The sequence below is a fragment of the Vitis riparia genome, chromosome 17 (assembly GCF_004353265.1).
Source record: "Vitis riparia cultivar Riparia Gloire de Montpellier isolate 1030 chromosome 17, EGFV_Vit.rip_1.0, whole genome shotgun sequence".
NCBI classification, from domain to species: Eukaryota; Viridiplantae; Streptophyta; class Magnoliopsida; order Vitales; family Vitaceae; genus Vitis; species Vitis riparia.
The window spans coordinates 7,918,357-7,942,127 of NC_048447.1; the positions used below are offsets into that span (position 1 = coordinate 7,918,357).

Sequence of the window (23,771 nt, forward strand, 5' to 3'; positions counted from 1 at the left end):
TCTCCCACTTTTATGCAAGTCCATGTATTCTTATATTATCCATATAACATTTTTATCATGGAAAGAACTACATTATTAAAATATTTTTAATTAAATTTCTTGCTCAATTTTTTTTCTTAAATTTATTTTGAGAAGTTTTTAAATGCTTTGAATTTTTTTAATTCTATTTTTTTTACTTATTGAAACGTATTTTTATAAGCTCCCTTATTAAAAGAAAATTGTTTATAATAACCTTAAATAATTTTTATAAGATACAAACTTACCTAAACAAAAAAATGTATCTAAATATTTTCAATTTGTATATAATTATGTGTAGAGTACAATAAATTTGATTTAAGAAATCATATATGTATCCATTTAATCACTCTTGACATCCACTTGTGTGATTTTTTTTTTCCTTTAAAAAAATTTTCTTTCGCTATTTTTAAATGTTTTCACTTCTAAATCACTTACAAATTATTCTTAAATGTTTTTCTAACCATTTTTACAATAAATATTTGTTAAATATTATATAAATAATAAACTCTAAACTATATTTATATGGAATAAATATAATATTAGTTACACATTAATAAACATGCATAAAAGATGTTGTAATTAGCTTTGAATTTAGCTCAAATTGTTTTTTTTTATTTTTTTTATTTTTATAAATAAGCTTAAAGAAAAAACATTTTGTCATTGGGTCTATTGACAAGAAAAATGAGAGAATAAGGAAAGTGTGGTATGGAAGAGAATTACAAGTTGGATATTTTAGGTATATTGGTAATATTTACATGGATATATGAGCATGATTTATACTAATATATATATATATTATTATATAATATTATATATATATTATAAATCATGCTCATATCCATGGGATGAATATTCACTCGTCTAATTTTTATTTATTTTTTATAATATTTTATCTAAATTACTTCATTTATATATCATTCGTTCTAATTAGCTCTTCTTTTTTTAAAATTTTGTAATCATGCATTATGAAGTTTTGTTTAATATTTAATGTTTTGTCTATTAATCTGTTTGTGCATATAGCAGAGTTTAGTTGACTTTATAGTAGAGCTACCCCAGGTAAGGAACAAGAAGAAAATTTCAAGCAATGGTGGCTTTTGAGTGTGGATGGATCATCAAAGGCATCAAGATTAGGAGTTGGGATCTTTTTACAATCTTCAAGAGGTGAACAAATCAAGCGGACCATCAGACTTGGTTTTTTGGGTTCTAACAAGTGTGAGTATTAAGCCTTACTCGCTAGCCTTGACCTTTTTCTTACGCTTTTTATAGTTGATTCACCCCTTTTACTTATACTTTTAAGGGGGTAAATGAAACGTCCTGCCAATGAGGCTCATTCAAATAAAGCCATCGGTATAAACAAGGAAAACAATCTTGAATTTCGCTCGTAGACCTAACACCTCTATTGTGCTTGGAACCTTGTTTGGTATTTTGCGTTTTTACAAGCTCGAGTCAAAAGCATGCTCCAATCCAATCCCAAGAGAGTAAGGGCCTCGATTACTAGTTGATTTGCTAGCAAGCCTCTTGATGATATATTGTCCATTTCATTCGGTGATAATTTAATTCGTTATAAATCTCCAAAAGAATTTATGGTTATGAAATTCTCTATATGTGATGGAATGAGCGACCCGTTTGATCACATTACACACTACTAGCAAATAATGACTTTGGATGTAGGAAACAATTCCTTTTTGTGTAAAGTTTTTCCAACCAGTCTACATAGTTATGCTTTGTTCTAGTTTTATTGCCTTCCTACACACTCTGTCCATTCCCTTTCAAGATATCTCCAAGGTTTTTGTGGCTCACTACCTATTTTTAGCTCATTAGAAGTTGAATGTGAGTGGACTACATGATATAAAGATGATGGAGAATGAATCTTTGTGTGATTTTATGACGAGGTTCAGATTAGCGATTCTCTAGTTGGAGATGTGTCGCATGGACACAATTCTACAAATGTTCAAAGGGTGCATAAGCCCGACTACCCCATTCTTCAAGTCTATTACCAAAAGAAACCACCGGAGTCTATGGATGATTTTTTTCGACAAGCTAATAAGTATGCAATGTTGGAGGACAATATTTGAGCCGCATCACCACAAATTTTGGTCACAACACAACCAGTGCAAGATAACAAGTCAAGAAACTCAAAAACCCTAGGTAATACGACAAGGACAAACTCTCAAAAGCCCATTTAGTACGATCAAGGCAAAAACAAAAAGCCATTATATTTAACCTCTTTTACTATCACCTATGACCAGCTCATCCCAGTGATTCATGACTTGATTGAATTTAGGTGGTTTAACCCCATGTGAGACCCAATGTGAAGAGATCAATGACAACAATGTTCTTAGCATAAAGAGTCAGGTCCAATGTTTTTAGAATAGGATCAGTCATTGAATTGAAAAAGTTACAGGTTTACAGTTCAGTGGTTTGACCGGTGGTTGAACCACGATCGAATTGGTGATGTCATAATTATATAATTTATATATTAATTAAATTTAAAATAAAAAAATTAATATATATAAATTAAAAATCAATAATATTAATATTTTAAATTTTATTGAATGAAATATGTATAACATTTAAATGTGAATATATTCAAAATGAAAGAAATTTTGATAATCAGATTTGAATTAATTTTATAATTTTAAAAAATATTATATATTTTTATTTGACTAACCTTCCCTTACGGGCAATGCTACAAAACCCAAACCTATTTCAACACATGGTCAAGTGGGTGCTAAAATTGAGTGACTACGGAATACAGGATAAACCGAGTATGGCACTCAAAAGATAGGTTTTGGTTGACTTTATAGTAGAGTTTCCCCAAGCAATCTTGTATTACTGAATTTATTATGGTAGTCGAGTAAGTTGCTATTTGTAAAGCAGTAAAGGAAGTCATTTAGCTCAGGAAGTTCCTCATGAGACTTGGGGTAGTGTTTTTGGTTGTACGACCCTTGATGTTATTCTATGATAATAATGAGGCGATGGCACAATTCCTCATGACACATAGAGATGAAGTTTCATTTGATACAAGAGATGGTAATGAGAAGAGATGTCATTATGGAGAAAATTGCTTTTGCGAAGAACCTGGAGAAAATCGCTTTCACCAAGACCTTATCTACTAGAGTCTTTAATGGACATAGGGTTAACATAGGTGTCAGATGTATTTCCAACATGCTTTAGGGCTAGTCAAAACTTGTTAAAATAGAGCCTTAGAAAGCATAACATGATGTAACATATTTTATTTTCATTAATAAATTTATTTCTTTATGATTTTAGTTCCCTTCTTTATCCTATTTGCATTAATTGGTTATATGAGATTCATGTCCCTTTCACTTGCATTGTACATGGCTTTGATGCATTAGAAGTTGCATAGAAGATCTAGGCCATGGGTTCCTTGTAAGATGAAAAGTTGTTCACAATTGGTTCATGGATTCAGGTTATTCAATAGAGATTGTAATACATTACTTCCTAATTAAAGAGACGACTTGTCTTAATTGAGATGGTTTTTCTATGGTAAATACACAAGTTTGTATGGTTACATATTGGATATGACCTATAGTGAATCATAACACTAGTAATCAGGTAATTATGATTCACCAAGCTACTATACTACATGAACTCTCAATCTGTAGAGAATATTAAGCCTATGCTAAAATCAATAAGAGGTTTAACTTATAAGTGAGACCTTAATGTGGTTATATACTTCTTATGGATTGGGTTACCATTGGTGAAGGCTAATGAAAATAGGTATTCTCGATAAAAACACTGTGATATCTCATGGAATTAAGATAGTTCGTTCCTTTGGGTGTTTCTAAGGACATGTGATTAGGAAAACTATGGTCATAGTAATTCCTTGAGTGGAATTTGACATATGTTTGTTGTGAGTTAAAGTATTTCATTTGATCACATAATAAAAAAAATCTATAACTCAAGGGCTGAAGAGGTAATCTTAAGAGGTTGATAGCATATATATTGTTACATTATGAATACCAATTCATGGGGAGTGTACATGCAAGTCACAAACCTAAGCTTTGTCTTGTTGTAATATCATAAATATTGGAATGCAGTTTAACTCTCTTTGTGAAGTGTTCAGTAAACTTTAGAATTAGATTATCAGGGATCCAATATTTTTCTATGGGTTTCAATAGTCTTTGTTCAAGCTTCTGATTCATGGTGAGACCTTTATTTGAGGATATTTTAGGTTTGTAATTCATAAGTGTGCATAAGGGTGTTTTGATAAAAATGTAAGACTGTACTATATCTTATGAATGGTCTTTCTAGATTGGGCTAATTAATTAATTGAAGCCTAGTAAGGTTAATTAATTAATTATGACTTAAGTGAGTTGGATTAGGTTACCTAAGTTCAAGTTAAGCTCAAGTCACTTAAGCCCATAAGGAAGCCTATATAATAAACACCCTTAGAGGTTTAGGGCTCCACTTTTGCATCCTGTTTTCCAAACTCAAGTGAAAAAAACCCTAACCACTCCTCTAGAGAAAGAAAGGAAGAGAGAGAAAAACACTTTTCTCTTATGCTAAGATCTATGAAAAGAGTGATCAAATTGAAGATCATTGCATTTATAAGATCGATGTTGCCTACAAACTTTCTTTTTTAGATTAAACTTTATTTGGGAACATCCAAATCCTAGGTATAACTCAAAATCTCTAGATATACTTCCATTATGGTTTTTGAATGTCACGTTTCCATTGTGCATTAGATCTAGGGAGCCTAGGAATAGTATGCATGCACCTTAATTGATCTAGGGTTAAGGAATGAAGTAATTTGAGATTCCCACATGGTACTTATCTCCCATTGTTAAAGGCACTTTAAAACTAGTTATTATCTATAATGATAGTTTGGCAACTCTTGTTTATGTGAGGTGTAAACCTTCTATTTTGTCATTATAGCACATGCTTTTGATCATACTTATTACCATTTGCTTTGTGCCTTTATGTAGTACATGTGTAAGACCCTCTTTTGCTTAGTTTTTCTTGTACTCCTTGATGATCTATTTGCTACTGCTTTTTCTACGAACTTTTAAACCACTTTTGAAGAGCTTTTGGAGGGGATTTTCGATCCATAATGCGATTTTAGTGGCATTCTAGGAGTCCTTAAAGTTACGGTGCATTTAGAACTCAAACAAGGTTCATCAACACGACTTGAACTCATTTTTGGTTTGTTTTGGTCTTGGCTATCGATTCAACTGGTAGAAGCAACCGGTTGACTAGTTTAACTAATGTCTCAATCAATTGATTTGGTTATCATTTTTTAAACCCTTCATGACCTTTTTTTTTAGGGTTTCTTAGGTTGTTTTTAGAGGGTTTTGTGGGTTTAAACCTTGGGTTAGAGGTCTCCTTATTTGGGGTTTAATTTTAAAGTAAATTTAAACTTTGGTTGGAGATGATGACAAGTGTTAAAATCTCCACTCTTCCTTAACCTATAAATAAAAGGTCTTGGGGCTTATTTTAGGGACTTTTCTCCTTTATTTTTTGGGGAAAACTCTATCAAAATTGAGAGAGGGAATGAAGAGAAAAAAAGAGTTGAAACTTGATAAGCAAGTTTGGCTTTGGTAAGAGGGCTTTTACTTACTAAAAGCTAAGTGTTTTCACTTGAAAGAAGACTCTTAGGTAAGTTTATCTTCATTTCTGAGAAAATAAAGGCTAATATTTATAGAGAAAACACCCAAGAGGGGGAATGAATTGGGTTGTAAAAAATCTTTTTCAAACATAACAGATTCAAATAAAGAAAGCACAAATATAAAGAGATAAAATTTGAGGAAGATGAAGCAAACTTAGATTTTATGGTGTTTCAGCACTTATTACCTACATCCACTCTCCTCAAGCTCCTAACCGAGTGAGGGTTCCACTTGGATTCCAGCTCCAATAGGTTTTTACATAATTTGTTCAAGTCTTTACCCACTTGAAGCTTTTAACACTCAAATAACAAGTTTGAATGTCTCTACCTAGCTCAACAAAGGGTTCAAATACAACTTAAATGCTAGGATGAATCACAATGGTGCACTAAGGAATATGCAAATGGAGATTTAATGCACCAAGGAAAGAATGAGAGCTTTTGAGGCAAGAAAAAGTAGGTAGACAAATAAATATAGGTGCTCTCATCTTCATAAATGAAGTAGAGCTCTCAATTTATAGGTTTCTAGCCTCGGGGGCCAAAAATGCCAAAAAACAGCCTCGACCAATCGAGTAGGGGTCAATCGGCTGATTAGCTATTGGGCAATAAATGCATGGCAGGTGACCGTTAGGTCTCGACTGAGAAGACATATCCCTTGATTGGGAATGCAAGGCTATTGGAAAAGAAAAAAATAAATTCATCTCTCGATCGGACCTCGACCAGGAAGGTGTAACTAGTTGATTGGTACCCTAACCGGTTGAGCTAGTTGGCTAGTGTCGAGACCAGTTCACCATTTTTGGCCCCAAAGCCCATCTTTCTTTGTTTTTTCTCTTCTAACACTTAGGCAATGTCTTTAAGTAAATTAATATGCCAATTTTGAAAAAATTGGCCTAAAGTTCATTTGATAAAACTCGAGTTTTGATGGAAATGTAACTTTAATGCATAAACTAAGTTTTTAAAGATGCATGAAAAAATATGAAAAACCTAAGTGCACCCATGTTTTCATCTTACATATGTTTCCTATGATTAAAGGTATTCCAATTATCTTGATTTTGCATCCATTGTAGGACTTCAGGCGTTACCAACTCTCTTAAAAGCAATTTTTGTCAGGAAAGACACATACCATAGCCTTATAGTGCATTCACCCAAGCACTCATGACATTCGAACACAAGGGGAGTTGATGGACACGACCAACCCTTCGATCTGCCAACAATCTCCCCTCTTGTGACACCCCTAGGGTTCGAACCTATGACCTCATCTTTGATACCACTTGTAGGACCTCAGGGGCTACCAACTCTCCTAAAAGCAATTGCTGTTAGGAAAGACGCATACCCTAACCTTATAGTGCATTCACCCAACCGACCACAACATTCGAACACAAGAGGAGTTGATGGATGTGACCAACCCTCCGATCTGCCAACAATGAATTTCCAAACTAATACCTGAAATTCTTTTTAATTCAAACTAATTAGCAACTTAACCCATAGTTTTAAAAGGTTCAAGGCGCACCAAGGCACAAAGTAGTCCTAGAGCCTAAGGCGCAAGGCGCACTTAAGGCGCGAGCTTTAATGAAGTGAGTCGTACCCTAATTTACATATATATTTTTATATAATATAATCAAATTTAACAATCATTTATTTATCTTGCAGGGTTTTCCTAAAGGATACATATCTAGTTATTCCTGCATATATTTTAATTGATTAGTTTGTTTGATTTGTTGGGATTGCTATTAAGGTTGTTAGGGTGGTTATGATTGTTATCCCTGACATCTCTCAACTTATTTCTTGGATATTAATAATTAAGTTATTTTATCCCTAAATAATATTTATATATCAATCAACCATAAAATTCAAAGTTTTATCAGTTAAAATTTGGGGTGAAAATCTATTTGGAGATCCTGAATATCCCTATAATATTTTGGGATAAGAAATTTTGATTATAATTTATAAATATTGTTTTAAAATTTTTAATCACCCATTCTCTTTCTCTCTCTCTCTCTCTCTCTCCTTCTCATCCCTTCTCTAAGTGTTCTCTATTGGACTTTCGGCTGTTATTCAAGTGATATTAAAACAATACCCATTTTTCAAGATAGATAAAAGTGAAATTGGAATATCACTAAATAAATAATGAATTCTAAATTTGTTACATCATTTCATGTTTTTAAGGGCTCTATACTAACAAGTTTAGCCTTTTTCAATCGTTGATTTAGGGTGTATATATCACGTACATATTGGTTGCTGCTTATTTTGGTGTTAGTGTTGGGAACCTTGGATTTTTTCGTTTTCATACCCTAGATCGAATAAGTACATGCTAACTATTGTAAGCATCTAGATCTTATGCAATGGAAGCAAAAAATAACATTTTTAACATTCTAGGATCTAGATTAAAGGTATTAGAAAACTTTATCTCCAATTTAGATGTTCCCAAATCAATTCTGTTCAGTGAAAATGAAGCCTAAAGAGTTTAGAGGTTTTGTACACCCAAGATCTTTCGCCTAATAACTCATACCAAGGTCTTAGGACTCCAAAGTGTGGGCTTTGGAATGGAGGATTCTTAAGCTCTCTCTTTCAATCTCTAGAGGTGGAAGACGACTATCTCATAAAAAAAATTATGGAAATCCTAACCTTTATAGGGTATTTATAGGGTTCCCCTATTGGGCTTAAGTGATTTAAGTCCACTAAGGCTTGGGTCATTTAAGCCCAAAATGGGTCATAATTGATTAATTAACCACATAAGGTCATCTAATTAATCAATTAGTCAATACAAAGAACTTGTTCACTATCCTCTGTGCAACCTTGTGTAATTATCAAAATGCCTTGATTCACAAAAGTGAATGTAAAGCTAATTCAACCTTCATAAACCATGCCATCATAGTATAAGAGCTCAAAATGGGGACCACCGGACCCACAGGAGTACTAGCTCCCTCAAATTTCAATTTTGAAGTCTATTTAACATTCTACAAAGGAAAATCAATTGTACTCAAATACCCTATATAAATAACAATGAGACAAAGCTCAAGGTACCTACTATCCACTGCATTTTGACTTTCCTTAAATTAGTGTCTGTAAATTAAATTAGTGTCTGTAACCTAATAAGGTAGTGTTATCACATATCAAGATTACCTCTACAATCCTTGAGTTACAGATCCTACTTATTATATGATCAATTGACATACTAAAAAAAATGGTTATAGTTTTGATGATCATATATCCTTTGGATCACCCAAAGGGACACACTATCTCAATCCCATGAGATATTATGCCACCTCTATTGAGGATACCTGTTGCCACTAGCCTTCATCAACAATGACCCAATTTATAGAGATATTATATAACCACTTTAGAGTCTCAATCATATCAAAGTCTCTTATTGCACATAATCAATATCCTCTCAAGGTTAAGAGTCCATGTAGTATAGTATCTTAGTGAATCATGATAATTAATAACCTTATGTTATGATTCATTGTAGGTCCTATCTAGTGTGTATCACATACACTAGTGCACTCACTATAAGAAAACCATCCCGGCAGCTAAGACAAGTCATCTCTCCAATTAAGAGGTAATGCACTACAGTCTCAAATAGATTATCCAAATCCATAAATAGAATGTGGACTACTCATCACTCTCTAAGGAACTCATGACTTGGATCTTCTATGCAATTTCTAATACACCAAACTCATATACAATGCAAGTGATGTGGGGCGTGTATACTCAAATAAACAAGTAATGCACATGAGATAACAAAGGAAAACTAAGAAACATAAATAAATAAATTTATAAATGCATCTCTATATGTCATGTTTTCTAAGGCTCAATCTCAACAATTAGATCAATTCTTATGCTTATATACTAACCTATTCTTTCTTATGAAAGCTCATTGCCTTATTTTGAGCATTGAGGTACATTCTCTTTCATCTATTAGTGTTCCTTATCTGTTTGGTCTTTATGACCATCCCTTGTTGTATATTTCTACTATTTTCTCTTGGTACCCACAATCTATTAGTCAATTGTCTTAGTTCCCTCCACTTATTTAGTAGAGACCTTTTTAGGGCTTAAAAGGTTGTTATCTTATAGTACATTCCCAATAAGTAGCCTAAACCCTCCAATCTAGACTCGGTTTTCACAAACTTTGCTTTTTATTCTAAAAAGAGTCATTTCACAATTTTATTTCTTATTTTGTTTTCACTTTAAAAATAAACAAAAATAAGTGGCAATTCCAACTTTTTTTAAAATCATTTTTTTCACATATAAAATAAGTTACCATTGAGTAAGGATGCACGTGAAAAATGTAGGTTCACATAAGGACCCTAAGTATCATGGATAAGCCAAACACATTGATGTTAGATACCATATCATTAGAGACATATTGTAGAACAAGAGATGGTCCTAGAGAACAAATATATGAGTTGCATGGCTGCACATCCATTGACTAAGCCCATATGTAGAGATGTATATCAAACTCATGTTTAGAGCATAGGACTACAAAGATTATTATTTTATTTTTATTTTTTTTGTTTATGATTAAATGACCATGGTATTATGACATTTTTCATATTTATGGGATATTCTTATTTATTTATTTTAATGTTGAGTCTTGTATGATTGACATAGATTTTATTTATTTAGTTAGCACTCATATTCATCTTGTGGTTGATACTACATATGTTAAAGGTGTGTTAACAAGCAATGATCAACTCACTCAAATTAGTGATTGCCTTTTGTGCTTAGATAGTAAGAAAATATGGGACATAATGATATTTATAATTATATAGATAGATAATGAAGTTTGGATATGTCCCATAATCCATACTTAGCCTGTAAGAGAGCTAAATGCAAGAACTCCCATATGTTACCTAAAGCAATTAGCATATAAAGAGTACCTAGGTTAGGTTAGGAACAACTAGACTAAGATCTAAGCAATGTCAAAGATGAGAAATATGCCCATGATCGAGAGTTTCATCAAAGTATGTACTTCACACCACATGTGTTATGAAACCATATAAGAAGGTGATGAATATATCCATGCTTCCTCACCATGCGAGTTCTTATGCATCACTACATATGCTCACTTTGGTTATGCCCTAAGTAACCTTTGATTTATTTCATAAAGCAGAAGTTAAGTGTATGCTATTTTTGTATGTCATTTATGATCATGTTTGTTTCAACGTCAAGGAACATTATTGGAAAATTAATTAAGCCAACACTAAATGACATGAGAACAAAAGGAAGACAGTTTAGCTACACATTCTAATCTTGGTTTAGGTGTTGCAATAGATTCATGAGTAGACTAGCTAAAGCTTAGCTCTAAAATATTTCTTCAAATGGATCACAAGTGCTTAACTTGTTGTAAATTAACGGGTCTAGGGCATACCAAGACATTTATTTTTTTAGGATGTTCTAGATTAGTCTAGATGAGATTTGGTATAACACTCCTATATTTGTCTCACGTTCTCAATGGTCACATAGTCCACTAGCGTTAGCCTCTCAAACTGAGCATGTTGGCACTTTGGTCTCATGTACGCAGCATCTTGGCCCTATGAGCAACCTATGAGCAATACAAGGTGCAATGTGCAAGATGGATGCCTTAATGGTGTGCAAGCTATTGTCACACATGGGCGGCAGCAACATGCAAGCGTGTTGGTACAACATGCAAAGCTAAACGCACATGCACAGGCTCGATGCCTTCATGTGGCACAACCCGTGGGCATAACGACACGGAGAATATGGGAACTTGGATAGGATGCCTCAAACAAAGGAGCCACATTGTGGTAGGAATGAGCACAGCCTTAGTAGCAAGGGCCTTGATGCATGAGCCCAGCATGCATATAAATGCAACAACACGTGAGTTATGTGCAAGTAGACGTGAGTAGAGAGGTCTGTGACACAGCTTAAGTGGGATTGACTCAAGACAAGAGTGGGGTGGACTTGAGTCAAATCATGTAAGACACATCTTGGCATTAGGATGAGCTTGAGTAAAGTGTGGTCTTTTGCAATAGCAAGCACAGTGAGTTGCTGCATCATGTTTATATGAGCTGGGTTTTTATCACATGAGACTCTTAGTTGGAGTAAAAGACTGAGACCTGATGCAGGAAAATAAGAACTTTTGACACACGAAGACTCCTAATCGAGATAGGAAATTAAGTTTTCATGCACAAGGAGACAGACATCTATGGCACAAGAACTTGAGATTGAGTAGGAATTAGAGTCCCACTCAATGTGGCATATGTTGAGCTTAAGTCATATTCTAACTAGAACTCAAACATTGGTTCCCTAGTAAGATTAGATTGCTTAGTGCAACCTATATAAAAAAAGGCTTGGGTGTCTTTAAAAAGCAAGTGAACTACCCACTGCTTATTGTGGGAGTCCTTGCTAGAGAATCTTTTGTATTCGGTTGTGTAATTAATAAAATACGAGTTGGGGAGAGCCCCTTAACCTCTACCTGTAACTTGTGACTTAGAGAAAGGTTGGCCTAGAACGTGTCTAAGCGCTACACATACACTTAAATTTGAGACCTGGAATTATGTGCGTGAAAATTAGTATCAAAGCCTACGACTACAAAGAGTAGTGCCTTGGAGGCACTATGTGAGCAAGTTGCATGGTTGAAAATGGTTGTTGGTGGTTGTGATGCAAGCTCCATTTTATTTGCAAGAGTGATGGAAATCGTTGAGAAACTCAAAGTATGACGTAGACTCACAGAAAGTCAAGATAAATATATGGAGGAATGGATAGATTCCCTCATAACCATGATCAAATCGGTAGTGAAGGAATTTCGGGGATGAGTTGGATTTCTTGAGGATAAGATCGCATTGATGAAGTTGGTAGTGTTTCAAGGCATTCCATCTATTTCAAAACCAATCCCTACAAAGGTACGAGTGCTTGAACCCAAACCCTTTAGTGGTACCCAGAATGCCAAGGATTTGGAGAATTTCCTCTGGGACATGGAACAATATTTCAATGTTGCTCGTATCCCTACGAATGAATAAGTAACGATCATGTCTATGTATCTCTCTGGAGATGTAAAACTTTGGTGGCATACGAAAACAAGTGATAATGTGGTGACTAGGAGACCACATATCAACACTTGAGAGACATTGAAAAGAGGAACTAAATGATCAATTTCTTCCCATGAACACAATGTGGTTGGCTCGAGAGTCTCTAAAGAAACTCAAGTAAATAGGTTTTTTCAGAGACTAAATCAAGGAGTTTAGTTTGTCGATCCTTGACATTAAAGACATGTCTAAAGTTAACAAGCTTATCAACTCCATATCTAGACTATAGAGGTGAGCTAAGACAAAATTGAGAAGGCAAGGTGTGCAAGACTTGCCTGCAGCCATGGCGACTACTAATTGTTTGGTGGATTATAAGCTAAGTTTTTCATTTACTACGACCCAAAAAGGAAAGAACTAGCAACAACAATCAGGTAAAAATAGGGAGTCTAAGTCCTTTAAGAAAACAAATGGCAAATCGAATAAAAAGTCTAAGTCTTCTCAAGCTAAAGTGGGAAATAAGGCAAATTCTTCATAGACTACCAAGCCATCTAGTTATTTTATATGCAACAGGCCACACAAGGCAAGGCACTACCCAAAGAAAAAAATGTTCAATGTTTTTACTACTCCCGAAGAGGACTACATCGAGTCGGAGATCCCCACAACAGTTAACCCTTTTCATTTTCTACATGCAATTCAAGCGAAGACCTCCACAAGAGTTAACCCTCTTCAACTTTTGAATGCAATTCGAGCAGAGACCCATAAGGGCTTGATGTATGTCAAGTTGGCTATGGGTAGAAAGAATGTTGCGGCTCTAGTGGATAGTGGGGCAACCCATAACTTTGTCTCAATGCGGGAAATAGTCAAGCTAGGCTTGAAGCTTAGCAAGGATGATAACAAGTTGAAAGTTGTAAACAAAAAAACATAGGAGACCCACAACTTAGCAAAGTATGTGGTGGTACAATTGAGGAATTGGAAAGGTACCGTCAACTTCTTTAGTGTGCCATTGGATGATTTTGACTTCGTGTTGGGCAATGACTTTTTCCAAAGAGAAAAGGTAGCATTTCTCCCACATCTAAACGGAATTTTCATAATGGATGAGACACAGACTTGCTATGTGCATGGAATGAACAAGTAACCTAAGAAGTCATCCAAGAAAGGGATTATCTCTACCCTACAAATGGAGAAAGGTTTAAGGAATGGACAACTTACTTATAACATTGCCTTAATAGAGATCAAGCCAAAAAAAAAATTGTGGAAGTTTTTTATGAGATTATGTCAATTTTGTAAGAGTGTGTTGATATGATAACTTCGGAGTTGCTTAAGAAGCTTCCACCAAGGAGGCCCACTAACCATCAGATCAAACTAATGCCAAGGGCTAAGCCGCTTGCACAAGTCCCATATCATATGACTCCACAAGAACTAGTGGAATTGAATAAACAGTTAACTAAGTTGTTGGATGTAGGGTTGATCTAACTATCAAAGACACCATATAGGGCACCGATGCTCTTCCAAAAGAAGCAGGATAGGTCGTTGCGAATGTGTGTTGACTATCATGCATTGAATAAAGTCACTATCAAGAACAAGTATCCAATATCGTTGGTTGCAGACTTGTCTGATAGGCTAACTAATGTTAAATACTTCACAAAGCTAGATATGCAATAAGGATATTGCCAAGTTCGCACTGTTAAGGGAGATGAGTCCAAGACTACTTGTGTGACTCAATATGGGAGCTATGAGTTCTTAGTTATGCCTTTCAGGCTAACTAATGCTCCTACCACGTTTTGTAACCTCATGAATAATGTCTTATTCAACTTATTAGACTCATTCGTGATGGTATACTTAGATGATATCGTAATCTACAACTAGACTTTATAGGATCACCTAATCCACATCAAGAAGGTATTGTAGAGACTAAGGGAAAATCAATTGTATGTGAAGAAGGAGAAGTGCGAGTTCACACAGATTAAAATCAAGTTTTTAGGGCACTTAGTGTCTAAAAAGCATATACGGATGAATGGATCTAAGGTGGCAACAATCCAGGATTGGCTTGCCCTCACAAAGGTAACAAAACTACATTCTTTCCTTAGGTTAGCTAACTAATATAGATGGTTTATTGAAGGCTACTCTAAGATAGTCATCTTTTTCACTGATTTGCTAAAGAAATAAAGGGAATGGAGGTGGAAATTGGAGTGTTAGACTATTTACCAAAGGCTCAAAGACGCAATAACCTCAAAGCTAGTGTTGAGACTACCAGACCATGAGCTTCCTTTTGAGGTGTAGATTAATCCTTGAGACAAGGCTTTAAGGGGTGTGCTGGTGCAAGAAAGGCACCCAATGGAATTTGAGAGCCGAAAATTAGATGCAGCGGAGTAGAGGTACTCCATGCATGAGAAAAATATGATTGTAGTCATCCACTACCTTGAGACTTGGAAGCATTACCTAATGGGTACCAAATTCATAGTAGTGATAGACAATGTGGCTAACATATTTTTTACGACTTAGAAGAAACTGATTGTTAAGCAAACTCGATAGAAAGATGTAGACCCCCATTTGGGGTTCACTTTCTGCAGCTAACTTTGGACAGGTGTCACAATCTCAAGGAATCACGTGTCACCTCGTAATTGGCTTTCAGTGAATCAGGTAGTGGAGTTGAAGGAGCTAATGAAGGGTTGACACCTGAGGAGGGATCTTCAGGGAGGAGTGCGTTTCTGTTGAGGAGTAGCAGGCCAGCTGCAGGTGAGGGGAGCAGGGCACTGGAGAGAGGGGCAGACTGGTTTTTTTTTCGGGGGGAGGTTCAGTTTGGAGGAGGACACTTGAGCGAGAGGAAAAAGGAGAGTTTCAGGGAGAGAGAGGGTTTTGGGAAGCTAGGAGCAGCAAGCTACAGGAACCGGGTGCTTTTCAGGTGGTGCTTTTCAGGAGAGAAGGGGGGAGATATTTTCAGGAGTTTGGAACTGGGAGAGGAGGACACCTTAGGAGGAGGGGAAACAGAGAGGTAGTTGGGGGGAGCTTTTCCAGAGAGTGACCAAGCCAGGAGAGTTAGAGGAAGAGAGAGAGTTGCAGGCAGCTTGAAGGAGAAGAAGGTAAAGGCATGACTGCCACTAATCTTTTGTTTTGCTTCGTGGGTAAATAGCCTCTTTCTCTTTTCTCGATATTTTCTGTGGATCGCTTGACTTGTGTTTAGCTTTTATGGGTTTATTTGTTGCTATCTCGTCTATTTTCTTTGGAATAATTTGAGGGTAACATAGCTCTGTTTCATCTTTACTATACATCATGTGGGAGTTTGGTTTTGCCTTCATTTCCATGGGATGCATTATACTTCACTCACCCTCATCAAGGCCCGTTGATAAAAAAAAATATGGAACGTGGCTTGTATGAGTTCCTTTTTTGTTTCTACCATTTGTGCTCTGTTTTAGCTATCTTCCCCTGTTTCTGATACTTGTCCGGGGTGAGCATCTGTTTTCTCACCTCTGTCCGAGCAAGAGATGCCATTGAGTATGAAAAGAATGGATATGCAGAGAATTACCAGCATGGTCAGCTGATGGAGAATAACTTGATCTCAATGGCTAGGGAGTTGGAAAAACTTCGTGCAGAGCTTGCTAATGCTGATAAAGGAGCAAGTGCTGCTGCTTCTGGTGGGAATCCAGGTTATAGTGGAAATTATGGCAACCCCTGAAGCTGGATATGCAGCAAATCCTTATCTTTCAAACTATGGCATGAATCCAATACCGGCAAGCACAGAAAGTTTTCCTCAATACGGACCTGGACCTGGTTCCTAGGGTGCGTACAATAAACAGCAGCTCTCCTAGTCTTGGTGATGGTTATGGTTATGTGGCATTGTTTGTTCGGACACTTGGGCTAGATAATGATCCTCTTGATAGGGAATTGGCAGTAGTAGCATTATGGAAATATTTACTTGGGGGAAAGCAGTATATTGATGCCATAATGCAATTCTGAGGCTGCTTAAATCTCACAGTAAATCTCCTTAAATTAGACTCCAGTTCTACTTGTGAAGCAGCTGCAGGCCTTCTACGAGAAATTGCTTCAATTAATCTATACAGAGAGTTAGTAGCAGAAAGTGGGGCAATAGAAGAGATAACTGGTTTGTTGAGGCATTCTTCCTTGACATCTGAGTAATCGGGTCCCTGGAGGATGAGGATATTAAAGTGAAGGAGGCAGCTGGAGGGGTTTTGGCAAATTTGGCATTAAGCACATCTCTTCACAGCACCATTTGGAACAGCTTTGATAAAGCTTGTTTGTCTGGCAACCTTTCTAAACGAACATCTCTCAAAACCGTAAGTTCCAGGCTGTTGGACTTGGGTGGGCTTCGAATTGGGCTCAAAGTTGGGGTCTCAGTGGAGATGATGGGGGTTGTTTGAAGCCAAGACAAGGGAGGATCTCCAAACCATTGGAGAAAAGGTTTCATGTGCAGCGCTTTAGAATGGGTACCAATGTGAGGGCAGAAAGCATATCCAAGCAAACGAAGGTTGACATCTCATTGAGTCCAAGAGTAAATTCTGTAAAGCCTTTAAAAACAATTGCTATAACTGATTTGGCAACTGTACTTGTGCAAGCTGGAGTTCCAGTTATACAGTTAGCAGCATGAGAACTTGATTTTGATATCCTTACTTTTGTTGCTGAGGCTGGGAATAAATGCAATTCGTGAAGGTTATGCAAGGTACACACCCAATACAGGCCATCTGGAGCTCCGCACTGCAATTTGACATGAACTAAAGGAGGAGAATGGACTAACTTATACCCATGGTCAAATATTGGTCAACAATGGAGCCAAGCAGTCTGTACTTCAAGCTGTGCTTGTAGTTTGTTCACCGGGTGATGAGGTTATTATTCCTGGTCCATTGTACGTAAGCTACCCTGAAATGGCAAGGTTAGCTGATGCTACGCCTATAATTCCTCCTACACTCATCTCCAACAATTTTCTCTTGGATCCAGAGGTTCTTAAGTCCACAATCAGTGAGAAGTCAAAGGTGCTGATTCTTTGTTCACTATCCAATCCAACAGGATCTGTATATCCCAAGAAACTCCTAGAGGAGATTGCTGATATTGTAGCAAAACATCCTAGACTTCTGGCATGTGGGAGAGAACACTTACTGTCAATGGATTTTCAAAGACTTTTGCAATGACTGGTTGGCGACTTGGACACCTAGCTGGTCCAAAACACTTTGTGGCAGCATGTGGAAGAATTCAGAGCCAGGCCACCTCAAGCGCCAGCAGCATTTCACAAAAAGCAGGGGTATGGGCAATACCAGAAAAGGTTGTTTTCCTCGGTGAAGTTGAACCACTTGAGAGGAGTCTGTCATGTAAAGGAAGTTCAAACGAAGGAATTGACAAAGAGCGGGTTTTAAAAGACCGAACTGCAGTTGAGGTTTACTTTGACTACATGAGAAGTTTCCGAGTTGAATTTGATGAGTTCATTGAAAAAGGAATCATATCTGAGATTGAAATTGGACTTGGTCCATGTGGGGAGTTACGATATCCCTCTTATCCTGTAAACCATGGTTGGAAATATCCTGGTATTGGTGAATTCCAGCGTTATGACCAGTGCTTATCAAAGAGTCTGACCAAGGCAGTAGAGGCAATGGGTCATCTATTTTGGGCTAAATGACCAGATAATGCAGGTCACTGTAATTCCTGTCCACATGAGACGGTTTTTTTTTGTGATGGAGGCGAGCATGATAGCTACTATGGTAGAACCTTCCCAAGGTAGTGGGCTTCGAACCGTTTGAGATGGCTTGGTCCAGAAAATGCCAAAGTGCAGTCATGGGTGTTTTCATATGGCGAATGAGGGTTTGATACAAGCCTTGCAAGCATTATAGCAGTCAGTTGATAACCCCAAGGTAGTGATCTCGGTATTGGGCACGAGCATTAGAAACAGTCCAGATCAAGTCTCACCCGTGGTAGAAGAAATTGCGCCCTGATCTAGTTCATTCGAAACCTGAGGAAGGAAAAGAGTGTGTTGTCCGTCTGCCCGAGTAGTGGATGCATATCAAACTCTCAGTAAGCCATTGGCAAGGGCAATATATGTTTTAAAACTTGAAGGTGTGGATGTTGATGAAGAGCAAACAACAGCCTTCTACCAAAAGAAAGTCTTCCCGAGGTGGTATCAGAAGCTGTTGCTCATGGTGCGGCTATACAAGCTGCCATTTTTTTAGCAGTGAAGGTTCAAGTCTGGGACGATCCAAGTGGCCGACACGGTTTGCTTTGCGAAGGACGTTCATCTTCCAGCTAGTGCAAGCATCAATGGACGTGTTTATATATAGAGGATTCCTGAAGGCTTTGAGGAATTCAAGCAACAGGTGCATAGCACGTTTTTTTTTTAAGTTTGTTAAGATGCTGAATGAGAACCCCACTCAACAAAGAATATACCCAGAGCAAGGGAAAAGCTAGTAGTTTAAAGTGCATGATATGTGGCAACAACTCCAAAGAGTTCATGGGTATATTAGGCTTGGTGATGCATACCATCATGTCTCCTAAGGTATTGCCTGCTGCTGAGTCCTCGGCTCTGAAGGAGAATCTCATTAACTGGCCTGCTGTTATCATTATCCATAACAATTTCATAGGAAACAGTGATCCAGATGAGCGGATAATTGTAACCATCGTTACGCTTGTGACCATTCTAAGAGATATGAGCTTTGATGGGGGGAAAGACCTAAATATGCCGAGGGAAATCTGCCCCTCAGAGCATCATGGTGGTGAGGTTCAATGCAACCTTTTCTGGGTTGCAAAAAGGCAGAGAAACTACACAATATGTATGCTGAAAATCAACATGGGAGAGCTGAGTTCCAGCAGATCAATCTCAATAATGGCCAAACAAGCAGCACCTTAGTATAATATTCAGCAGTCCACCTGGTACTAATTGCAGCAGAAGTTCTTCAATGCCTCCAGAAATACATAGAAATCTTGTTACAGATAATCAACGGCACACCCTTCACACTGTTTTCCCGGATCTACTAAACTCCCCAGAGATTTGGGACACCCAGTGAGTTGGAGTTCAGGTCTTTAAGGCTGAGATGTTAATGCAAAGGAAGGATGGTCGCTATGCTTCAGTTTTCCAGCAACATCAGCAGAGGATTGAGTTATTCATGCGCTCATGCTTGGGAAAGGGTATTAGGGATATTCAGAAAACTCCGGGAGGACTTCTTTACAGGCAGGAATGGAGTAACACTCAGTCAATGCTCAAGATACCCTAAGTTTAGGATCCCACTCCGGTATGGTTTGCGTAGCCTCATTGAGGCCACGTGTCACCTTCATTTTCTTCCTCTTTGATTTTAAAAATAGTTTTTCAAATCCCTTTTTTTTTTCTAAACCCCATTTTCAAATGATTTTCCAAATTCCAACTTCTCAAATAACCTCAATTTCCCCATCTTCCATCTTTAGAGATTTTAGGTTTTAAAAGTCTCATTTTTAATAAAATGTTGATGCCATTCTCCCTTTGGGCATGCAATTTTCATCTCCCCTGTTTTTAAACTGTTTTGAAATAAGCATAAATCTAATCTTGTAATTCCGCATAATGGAGTTATTAGAATTGATTCATGCAAAATAAATGGGTTATGGTAGGGGCCCTACATCAAATAAATTTCCTCTAAAATAAGAATGGAATTAAATAAAATGTCATACATGATGTTGGCGCTTCTTTATCTAGTTTGGTGATATGAGTGTCATACTTTATGTTCATTACTATGCACTAACCCCATTTTGTGATAGCACGTTGTCGTTTGCTGATCAAGTACGCATCCACTTCCACTTGGGTTATTCTCTATGCATATTCTAATGTTCATATGTGCATGATCGATTCAAGTATTCATCGATTTTCTCATTGATTGTCCTGTTAGCTTCACTTTATTAGTAGAGACCCAACTTTAGGGACTTAGAGGGGTGCTACGGTCTCCACCGTACCTTCCCGATAAGTAATCTGACCCCCAAACCCAATCCGGTTTTTCACATACCACCTTTTCTAAAATAAGGAGTCACACTTAAGGTTTTTCTTTCTTATTTTATTTACCCTTTAAAAATAAAACAAAAATAAGTGACGACTCCAAGTGGGAAACGCATGAGCCGAAATGCGTGGTCCATAAAAGAGTTCTTGGCAAACTATGATTTTGAGTGGGTACATAAAGTAGGTAGGCACAACCAGTATAGATGCCCTTATTCGGAAAAAGGTAACAGAATTTGTTGGATCCTTATCTAGAGTTATGACATATTTCACTGCCAGGGTGACATAGGAAGCTTCACAAGATTTTGCATACAACAAACTAGTGGAGCAAGTGAAGGAATGCACCACTAGACTCTACTAGTTGGAAAACGGACTATTATATTATATGGATAGGAAGTTGTATGTTCCCTCCAACAAATTAAGATGGGAGTTGTTGAAGGAAACGCATGATACAAAATAGGTTGGTCACCTCGAAGAAGAGATGACATTTGCTTTGATTTCCCAATCCTTAAATTGACCCAATATGAAGAATGACATGCAGGCTTATGTGAAATCATGTCTAGTATGTCAAATGGATAAGATAGAGTGGAATAAGGAAGTAGGCCTATTGCATTCTCTACCTATCCCTGAACGACCATGGCAGTGTCTTTCAATGGATTTTAATATTAGATTCCTTAAGGTGTAGGGATATAGATTTATCTTCGTGGTGGTTGACAAATTCTCGAAGAATGTAGTGTTCACCCTAGCACCACATGAATGCCCTACTGAGAAAGCCACAAGACTCTTCTTCAGCAATGTGGTGAAATACTTTGGGATACTCAAGGATATTGTGAGTGACACAAACTCACAATTCAAGCAGGTTTTGGGTGGAGTTGTTGAAGATGATGGGAACAGAATACAAGTTCTCCACCACCAATCACCCTCAGATGGATGTGTAGACTGAGAGGTTGAATGTTTTGTTAGAGGAATACTTAAAGCACTACGTATCAACTACACAACAAAACTGGCTCGAGCTCATAAATGCAGCACAGTTGTCTTACAACCTGCATCAAAGTTCTGCAATCGGGAAGAGCCCATTCAAGATAGTAATTAGGTTCCAACTACATATGCCTATGGTTGTACTGGCTACTTCTTAACTAGGACAAAGTGTGAGTCCTATAGCATACCAGTTTGCTAAGACCCATCAAAAATTACTTGATGAAGCCCGAGAGAGCCTAGAGAAGGCCAGCTAACGAAGGAAAAATTATGCTGATAAAGGAAAGAGACCACTAGAGTACCAAGTGGGAGATAGAGCAATGCTCAAGCTCACTCCTCAGATTTGGAAGAAAATCAAAGTAGGCAATATCAAAAGGGCCTTATTCTGAGATACGATGGTTCTTTTGAGATTGTAAAGAAGATTGGTGTTGTCGCTTACAAACTGAAGCTTCCAAAGAGATTGCAACTTTACCTCTCATTCCATGTAAGCTTCCTAAAGCCCTATCACAAGGATCTTGATCCAAATATAGTGCAAGCAAAGAGGCCACCTCCTAACATCCAAAAGGAGTTTAGTAGGGACATAGCAAGCATCCTAAGGGATGGGAAGATAAGAAATTGGAAGAATAAGTTGACTGAGTTTTTGATTCATTAGAAGGGGACGCCTAAGAATGAATCAAGTTGGGAGAAATGTGCCACCTTATGGTAGTTTGAAGATAAGGTACAAGAGTACTTATAAGCCAAGTCGACGAGGGCGTTGAAAAGGCAAAGTGAGGGTGAAGGGGGTTTGTCAACCCCTTAAATTGAATATGTTGGCATGGTGGTCTCATTTGGGCTACACCTTAGCCCCATGAGTAATGGAAGGTGTAATGTGTGGGATGGATGCCTCGGAATGGTATGCAAGTTACTTACACACATGGGCAACTACAACACTCAAGCATGCTAGCGCTATAGCATGCAAAGCCAAACGCACATGCACAAGCTCGATGCCCTCATGTGGTATAACCTGTGGGCACAACAACACGGGGATTGTGGGAACTTGGATGGGATGCCTCGGACAAATGGGCCACGATGTAGCATAAATGAGCATAACCTCAACAATGAGGGCCTTGATGCATGAGCCTAACACACATAGATGTAGTAGCACGCAAGTCATGTGTAGGTAGACGTGAGTAGAAAGGTCTGTGGCAAGCTTGAGCTGGATTAACTCAAGGCAAGTGTAGGGCAGACTAGAGTCAGATCATATAAGACACATCTTGGCATTAGGATAAGCCTGAGCAAGGTGTGGTCTTCTACAACAGTAGGCACAGTGAGGTGATGTATAGTATTTATATGAGTTGGACTCCTATCGCATGAGACTCTTAGTCGAAGTAAGAGATTGAGGCTTGATGCAAGGAGAGAGGGACTCCTGACACACGAAGACTCCTAATTAGGATGGGAAACTAAGTCTTCATGCATAAGTGATAGAGACATGTGGCACGAGAACTTGAGATTAAGTAGGACTTAGAGTCCTATTCAATGTGGCATTTGTTAAGCTTGAGTTAGAGTCAAACTAGGACTCAAACGCAGCATGTATAAAAAAGGGTTTGTGTGCCTTCAAAAAGTAAATGAACTACCTGATGCTTATTGTGAGAGTCTTTACCTGAGAATTTTTTGTATTATGTTGTGTGATCAATAAAATACGAGTTGGGGAAAGCCTTGTAACCTTTGTGTGTACCTTGTATCCTAAAGAAAGGCTAGTCTAGAATGTGTCTAAGCGCCACAGATACACGAAAACTTGAGACCCGAAATTGTGTGTGTGACAACTAGCTAGTATGAGGAGGAATAAGGTTAGGATGAGAGTTTCATGATTTACTCTTGCCTATGGTGAGAAAATGGTAGATGTTGGAGTCCTTATAGATCATTCTCAATGGGCTTAGACTCAATTATCACCACATGTAGAATAGAATCCCATTTTGAAGAGGATCCTTACTTAACAAGTGATAGGGGAGGGATTTAAAATGAGAGATTATAGGAACCATTTAATGTGTGATTGAGCAGAATAGATGAGGGAGGAGAGTTAAGAGTAGTTTTAAACTCCCCATCTACCTTATCTCTTAGGCCTTTATAAATAGAGACTTTCACTCTCATATTAGGCATCAATCACAAGCATAAGAGTGATTTAAGGGTTTGAGTGATGTCTTGTCTCTTTTGTTTCTTTCTTATTTTAAGGAGG

General features: G+C 37.3%; 1 pseudogene; it reads left to right on the top strand.

Moving 5' to 3' along the window:
• Window positions 1-17,071: 17,071 nt before the first annotated feature.
• LOC117904056 lies at window positions 17,072-18,256 on the top strand (annotated as a pseudogene).
• Window positions 18,257-23,771: the final 5,515 nt, after the last annotated feature.